The following is an 8,775-nucleotide window of genomic DNA, read 5'->3' as shown; positions in this document are numbered from 1 at the left end:
CTGGCTGCTACTTCATGGGGTTCAAACTCTATTGGCTCGGGAGCTTTGGGTTCGCCCGAACTGGGGACCTCGGGCTCGACTTGTAGGGATTCATGGCTGAAAGTGCACTCGGAGATAAAATCTGCCAGAGCTTGGGCCTTAATTGCGGTCTGATGTTTGTACTGGAGATCGTACTCGCTGAGTTCGATGGCCCATTTCGTCAGCCTACTGGAGACCTCGGGCTTCAGCAAAACTTGTCTTAGGGATTTGTCGGTTAAGACAACGACGCTGTGAGCTTGGAAGTACGGGTAGAGTTTCCGAGCTGATATCACTAGTCAGTAGACAATTTTTTCTATCTGCGAGTACCTTTTTTCTGCTCCTTGCAGAATTTTACTAACATAATAGACAGGCCGCTGGACCCGATCTACTTGCTTTACTAATACCGAACTGACCACTTCGTCGCTCGCCGAGAGGTACAGTTCTAGGACTTCGCCCTCCTCGGATCTGGCTAAGGTTGGTACGGTCGCGAGGTAAGTCTTTAGCTCGTCGAACGCGAGCTGGCAATCTCGGGTCCATTCGAACCCTTTGCCTTTGATTGCATTGAAGAAAGGCAGGCAGCGGTCTACCGACTTGGACATGAAGCGACTCAGAGCGGCTATGTGGCCGTTTAGCCTTTGAACTTCTTTTACTTTCCAAGGTGGTCTCATATCAAGGATGGCCTTTATTTTGTCCGGGTTGGCCTCAATGCCGCGCCGGCTGACAATGTACCCTAGGAACTTACCCGAGGTGACACCAAATACACACTTGTTTGGGTTTAGTCTCATGTTATACTAACGCAGAATTTGGAAGACAGAATCCAAGTCTCTTATTAATTCTTGCGAAAACTGTGTTTTGACGACCATGTCGTCTACATAACATTCGATTTTCGTGCCAATTAAAGGCCGTAAAAGTTTATTTATAAGTCTTTGAAAGGTTGCACCAGCATTCTTTAGCCCGAAGGGCATGACCTTGTAACAGTACAGGCCGAACTCGGTAAAGAAGCTGGTTTTTTCTTAGTCGGACTAGTCCATCTTAATCTGGTTGTAGCCTGAGTAGGCGTCCAGGAAGCTTAGTAGCTCGTGTCCCGAGGTCGCGTCCACGAGGCGGTCAATTCGGGGTAGGGGGAAGTAGTCTTTTGGGCAAGCTCGGTTCAGATCGGTGTAGTCGACGCACATGCGCCACTTGTCGTTGGCTTTTTTCACCAGCACTGGGTTGGCTACCCAGCTCGGGTAATGAACTTCCCTTATGAAGTTTGTTGCGATGAGCTGTTCGACTTCTTCGTCGATCGCCCTCCAGCGCTCCGGGGCTAAGTTGCGTTTCTTTTGTCTAATGGGTCTGATTACAGGGTCAGTGTTAAGCTTGTGAGTTATGAGGCCAGGGTCAATACCAGGCATATCTGCCGTGAACCATGCAAAAATATCTAAATTTTGGAGTAAGAAACTCACCAGTTCAGTTCGCAAAGGCTCCTTGACGGAGGCGTCGATCTGTGGAGTTCGCGTCGAATCTGTAGCCGAGGTCGGGACTGCGACTATTTCCTCAGTGGGCGAAGCTCGTTCCTCGCCCTGCTCCGCAGGTCGCTCTAGTCGAGGTCGTTGACTGCCTTGTTTTTTCCCTTTAGGGCGGCAACATAGCATTTGTGGGACTCGAGTTGGTCGCCCCACGCTACCCCCACACCGAAGTCCGTGGGGAACTTCATTGCTAGATAATAGATGGAGACCACTGCACGTAGAACATGCGTAATTGGTCGCCTTATTATGGCGTTGTATGGGGAGGGGGTCGCGACCACCAGGAAATCGTGGTTGAGTCTTACCGCGCACGGCCATGTGCCGACTTCCACAGGTACTATATTTTCCCCAAGGGCCTGACTTCCTCTCCGCTGAAGCCTACCAGAGGAGTGTGAGCGGGTTTCAAATCGCTTTTCTGCAACTGCAATTGGTCGAACGCCGATTTGAATAGTATGTCCACCGAACTGCTTGAGTCGACCAACACGCGCTGGACTTCGAAGTCGTTGATCCTTAGTTTTATGACGAGCGCGTCGTCGTGGGGGTAGTGAACACCTCGCGCGTCGTCTTCTGTAAAAAAAGATCGGTTCTTCCTTCTTCGGCCTCTTGGGAGGGTTATGCTCCTCTTGGGCTGCTTCGTGAACTGACGTCCTTGCTGCCGCCGAAGTGCATCCTACCACCACCGAACCGCCCACTATCACGTGGATGGTTCCCCGGACTGGCCTTTCTTCTGGGGGAGGTCGCTGCAAGACTTTGGTCGGTCTGTTGCTTGGCTCGGGGACATCCTTCCCGTGCTTTTCTTCTTACTATTGTCGTAGTGTACAAAATTTCTTATGTACCCGCGACGGGTGAGTCCTTCTATCTTGTCACGGAGATTATTACATTGCTCGGTGCTATGACCGAGATCTTTATGAAAACTACAATATAATTTTTTGTTCCTCTCGTTGGGGTTGCTCTTCAGGCGAGGTGGCCACTTTACGTAAGGCGCGTCCTTGATCGTCATCAGAATCTCAGTCTGCCTTGCGTTCAATGGCGTGTAATCCATCCAAACTGCTAAGGGAGCTCGGGACGGCTAGCTCGGCTTCGCTTCTCTGTTATGGCCTCTTCTGTCGCCGGGGTTGGAGGGCTGCTCGCCCTCTCTTTTTCTTTTTTCAACCCCGCCTTTGATTCTCTGGTTGATCTCTTCCTCTGTTCTCATAAACTTGTCCGCGAGCTTGAGGAAGTCGACCACGGTTGCTGGCTGGCTGGCCACCATGTGCCATTTGAACTCTTTGTGTGTCACCCCTCTTTTGGCCACAGCGAGCTGTACCGCGGGGTCTAACCGAGGGATCTGCAAACATGCTTCATTGAACCGTTTGATGTAGCTTCGGATGGGTTCTCCCTCTCTTTGGATTACCCCGAAGATACTTTCCTCGGTTTTGGGACACCTTTTACTGGTGACAAAGTGCGCAGTGAAGATCTGCACGAACTGGGGCCAGCTTTTTATTGACCCGGAAGCTAGGTTCCGGTACCAGGTGCAGACCACCCCTCTGAAGGTGGTGGTGAAGGCCACGCACATGCATGACTCGCTTGCCCTAGCGAGGTGCATTTGCGACTGAAACGCGTCGACGTGGTCGTTGGGGTCGAAGGACCCATCATACTTGTCCAGAGAAGGGAGTTTGAAATCTCTAGGCAAGGGGACTGCCAAAAGTTCTGCTGAAAGGGGGGAAGGAACTGAGAGAATGGGGACAGTTTTTACCTCACCCGAGCTTGTTTCCTCCTTGCCTCTGAGCTCGGGTAGCACGCGAGTAGCAGTTCGGCAACTTCGCCGGCGCCTTCTTTATGTGGGCCTGGTGCTGGCGCTGCTTGCCGTCGTGTTGCCGAGCTCGATGGGCCCGGGTTGCTGGCCTGCTGCTAAGGCGCTGAAGTGGTTCTCCGTGAGTGGGAACTCGGGCTTGGAGCACCGAGGTGACTTTGTTGGCGAGGTTCTTGACCCACCCGCGGGCTGCGAGGCGGGGGTGATCTTTCTTTGCTTTCGGCCCGGGGATGAGGCCTGACTGTTAGGGGGGTTTTGCGGTCGAGAAGCCTCTCCTTGGTGAGGTCATCCACCTTGGGGGGAGGCCTTCACCGGCTTTGAAACAGGGTGCCGGGGGGGAGCGGCTGGTTCAAGGGTAGCTGAGGGAATTGTTGTTGATAATGGTGTTGGGAGAGGTGGTGCAACACCTGGTGTTGCTGGAGTTGGTGCTGCTGGAACTGCTGCATTTGGGCCTGCATTGCCAGCATGCATTGCATCAGATCATCTATCTGGTTTTGGCGGGCTGCCAGTGCGACAGCAGTTGGTTCCGCGAAGTTCGTTTCGATGGGTAGTGGGAGAGGTGCCACCGCGTGTGGCACATTCAAGCTTGGGATCCCATCCACTGAAAGGGGGATGGTGAACTGCCCAATGCACACCGCCGGAGCATGAAGTTGCTCTCCGCTAGTGGTTGTTTCAGTTCCACATCTGGCACTGTTGGAGGAGGCCATTTCAGTGTTGGAGTGGGTGTTGGAGTTTTTGAAAGGAGGGTAGGTAGAAGAGATTTAGAGGTAGGCTTTTAGAAGCTATTCCCACAGACGACACCAACTGATGGAGCGCAATCCAGCCGGTCTTAGCTATCAACGAACTCGCCTTTGAGCTGGAGCGTCGGGGAGCCTGAAACGGGAAAGAAGAGAGCTCCGGGGGGAACCCGGTGTGATAACTCCGAAGCTCAAGTCAGTAATCTCTCAAAGGTAAAGTGTAGACCAGATAGCGCAAAGTTCACATACCTTGTTTGTTGGGGGTAGGGGGTTCTTATAATCACTTCGTGCACTCACTCCGAGGCCCTTGTCAGGTTGGGTATGATTACTCTTCCGTCTGTCAATTCGGTCGCCGTCCTTTATGTTGGGACAGAACCGCCACTACCTAACCGTTTCTCTAACTGGAGATGGCGGTGTTAGGTGGCGGTGGCAGGTGGCCGTTTTAGAGTGCGGCCGTCAAGCGTCAGATCCCAAGTCAGTCGGGTGCGGCGCCCTCGGGTACGGACTTCCTCAGTGTCAGGCATGGTACGACTTGTTTGGTTTTGGTGCCCAGAAGGTGATGCGGAGTGGTGAACGAGGCGAAGTCTTGAGTTTGGAGGTATGTATAGGGCGGGCCAATTCGGCGAGGTGTATCCCGAACTGTTACAAGGTAGGCCAGTTCGGCGTGTATCCCGAACTGTTTACAAGGTTGGCCAGTTCGGCGAGGTGTATTCCGAACTGTTACAAGGTTGGCCAGTTCAGCAAGGTGTATTCTGAACTGTTACAAGGTCGGCCAGTTCGACGAGGTGTATCCCGAACTGTTACAAGGTAGGCCAGCTCGGATTACTTTCTGGTTTGGGGCCAAGGGTGAGTTCGGGCCCCCAGTAGGGAGTTCGGTCCGTTGGTGTCCCCTTGGTGTTCGCGCTTTAGGCTTGCTTTTGTGTCGAGCTGTTGTTTTTGCCACGTGTCGCATAACTGTTAGGTCAGGCCAAATCTTCCTTCATCAATTGCCCCCCACTCCTCGTGCCAAGGGTCTTGCCCTGGTGCGGGGAGTTTTGCGAGGTGGTAGGTGGATTTGTCCCGTCCTTTGAATCTTGACTGCGCGAGTTGCTTTTGTGAGGGTTCTTCGGTTTCTGAGAAGGCGGGAAACTGACGACGCATTTTGAATTTCAAAAATTCGCGCCACTGGGACGTGACAGCGGGTCAGAAAAAGGCACGCCACTGCTGGACGTGCGTTGGCATTCGTGCAGCGCAGTCAGTTTCAGAAAGACGTGCGTCAGCGCGACGTCGGTTTCAAAAAGACGTGTGCTAACGTTTCACTTTTTTCGGAAAGACGTGCGCCGATCACATTTCGACCTCGGGCCAAATCTTCCTTCATCACATTCCCTCATCTAATTTAACAATCAAGGAATATTTGTGGTAATAGTTAAAGTTCAAGGGGTCTTTGTCGCAAATGAAAGTTCAGGGGGCAGTTGTCACAAATGAAATTTCAAGGGGTAATTTGTCATTGACCCCATAGTATAAAGGGGTCTTTGTCATTTACCTTTTTTTACCAAATCTATCAACAAAAAGGGTATCCACTATATGGTCTAGACCGCAAAACTACACCGAACTAACTCGTAATTGGCAGTTTGGTCTAATTTGGCCTTAAAATGGTTTGATTTGGTCTAAGAATTCCTCAAACTGTATTTTTTTTTTTTTGGTTTGGTTTTTTAAATTTTAGAAACCAAACAAAATCGTAAACCGAATTAAACCAAATTATTAATAATATAATTAGTAATGTATATAATATATATAATACATATGTTTAAACATATGTATGTATGTATTCATTTAACATTTCATACATTATTATTGTTTTGTTTCAATTTTTAACTTGCAATTTTATGCCCAAGGTGTTTATGTTTGAGAAAGTGCGATTGTAATTTATATAAAAGCAATATTGAAAATTCTTAACATTTCAATTCGATATCTGAATTATATTTGTTATTTATGTAGGTATACATGTAATTTGGGCTTTCTAGTTGGGTTAAGCCCAATAAAATGGCCCAAAAAGTATTAGAAACCGGACCAAACTGTACTATTATGGTTTGATCTAATTTTGTTCCTATACTAAAATGGTTTGGTTTGGTTTGGTTTGAGAATTCCTCAAATTGTAATTAGAGGTGTAAATTGGGTCGTACCACCCGCAGCCTGTCATGACCCGACCTGGCACGATGGTCCGATTCGTGCTAGGCCTAGGGTTCTAGGTCCACGGGCCGACATGGCATGGTGTCGTACCGCCTATGGTCCATCTGCCGGCATGACCTAGCCTACAGCACGGCTCGCGGGCCTATAGCTATATAGGGGGTTTTATAGAAATGCCCCCCAACAACTATAAACAGCTATATAAGGGGTATTTATGTATTTTGGTTTTGGGAGGGGGGAGAAAGAATGACACAAATGCCCCCCCAAGAACTATATAACAGCTAGTTTAGGGGGGCATTTTGGGTAAAGTGATAAGTAATTTACAATGACCAAAATACCCCTCCCAACAACTAGTTTTTAGGGTATTTTGGGCAATTGAATTATTTTCAATTCCTATAAATAGCCCTATCATCCACCATTCTCATCACACCAATTCAACAATTCCTATAAATAGCCCTATCCTCCACCATTTTCAAATACTACAATGATCAAAGTCAAGAATAATAGGAGAAAATCATGAAGTCAATATTTTTTGTATACTCAATAGTTGTATAGCATTTTTTTCAAATTATTGTAAATTTTGTTTTAATTTATTTGATATTTTTTAAAAAGCATAACTTTTTTATTTTTAATTTGTAACTATATTGTAATTTTATGTTTTATTAATTTATTACATTTTCCAATTTTCATATTTCATTCATCCAACCATTGCATGCTTTGTATCATTCAAATTTAAATGAAATAAAATTCTTATTTTTCTTCCAATTTGCTTTTCACTTTGAGTCTTTGTCTCTTTGACTCTTTATTTGGTTAAGTTTTTTTTTTTTCATTTCTTTGTTAGATTTCTTATTTTTTCAAATAGTCCCCAAAGGAAAGTTAAATATTTTAGTTTTACTTAGCAAAAAAATCAAAAATGTCAAAAAAACAGTTTGACCTGGTTTGGCCCATGCCCAAGGCTTGGCCTAGGCCCACACAGGCTTGGGTCGTGGATCATGCCGAGCTGACCCCCTAAATTATCCCTGGGAGAGGTGGCATGGCCCAAAATGGCCCGATACAGTCTAGTACGACCCATTTTACACATCTAATTATAATTTAGTAATTTGGTCTGAGATATTCTCCAAACCAATTTGTGAAGACCCCTATCAACAAATAGGTCATTCTTTGTCTCACGGTCATAGTACAAGGGGGTCTTTGTCGCAAAACAAAGTACAGGAGGGTCTTGGTCACAAACCCTATAATACGGGAGGGTCTTTGTAATTTACCCCAAAAAAGTTTAGAGACATAATTTTCACTGCCTTCAAAGTACATGATGGTTTTTGTATTTTACCCTCTTTTTCTTCTTGCTTTCACTTTATTTTCTTTTCTTAGATAAAGGCAAATTTGCATTATCTAACATTTATGTAAGATAATATGCACATGTCTGCAAATAATTATTAACTATACATAATAATATAAGGGCATATCAAGGTTTTTAAAACCGACTCGGAGAACGAACTAGTCAGGGGTCTGGTTCCTGGGTTGAATGGTCCGACTATTTGAATCGAACAAATGGCCCGTTCTAAAAAAAAAATTAAAAAATTAAAAATTTTAAAAAATGGTCAAAACTATTGAACGGTTCAAGCGGTTCAACTGCCTGGGTCAGCAATTTGCTGACCAAATCAACGTTTTTTGAAAAAAATCTGATTTTGGGGAAAAAAACGAAACCGATCACCTGACTGATTCCCAATTTTTTCGATCTAATCCGATCCGGTTTTAAAAACAGTGGGGTATATACTATACACACATGCAAATAATCTAAAGCAAGACAAATATCCACTTTATATAATATAATATAAATGATCAGGGTTTAAACTATAAGCCCACCTTACAAAGATCGTCCTCAAAGCTCTTTAGCCTTATAAGCTACCAAATTAGCGGCCATATTACCTTGTCTTTTAACGTGACATAAATCTAACATAACTAATTGAAGTAGCCCTGTGTTAACACTAAGATTCAGCTTAACCTTTTCTGACTATGATACACAATAAGGCTATCCACCATGGTTTTCGAAGTGTCATTAATCCGGATGGTTTGACTGTTTGACCCAAAAATTGTTCAGACAATTGATACCATTTTATCCCTGAACCATTTTTTTTGCCAAAAACAATAGACTTGGTCAGCAACCTGCTGACCCAGGCGCTCAAACCATGGACCCATTCAATTTAGACAATGTTTTTTTGGCTGTTTTTAATTTTTTAAATTGTAACTAGTGAATGACCCCGTACTAAGTACGGGGAAGTTAATTATATATATAAACATTAATGATTTTTATTACCATTTTTTATTATTGTTTATAAACTGCCGTTTTTTAAGACACTCATACAGTCTACGAGTCTACATAAATTGACCCTTATATGTCAAACCCGTAAAATTATACGGGTCATTAAATTCTACTTGCACCATTTATTACTTTAATTTAACCATTATTATTATTATTATTATTTTATTTTAATATTTAATTTAAATTTTCGTTATATAGTAATAATATTAAATAAATTTGTAATTATTTAAATATTTA

The sequence above is a fragment of the Nelumbo lutea genome, chromosome 2, assembly GCF_056320005.1.
Source record: "Nelumbo lutea isolate HS-2025 chromosome 2, American lotus-T2T, whole genome shotgun sequence".
NCBI classification, from domain to species: Eukaryota; Viridiplantae; Streptophyta; class Magnoliopsida; order Proteales; family Nelumbonaceae; genus Nelumbo; species Nelumbo lutea.
The sequence above is the reverse complement of the archived record's forward strand: the minus strand, read 5'-3'. Positions refer to the sequence as shown.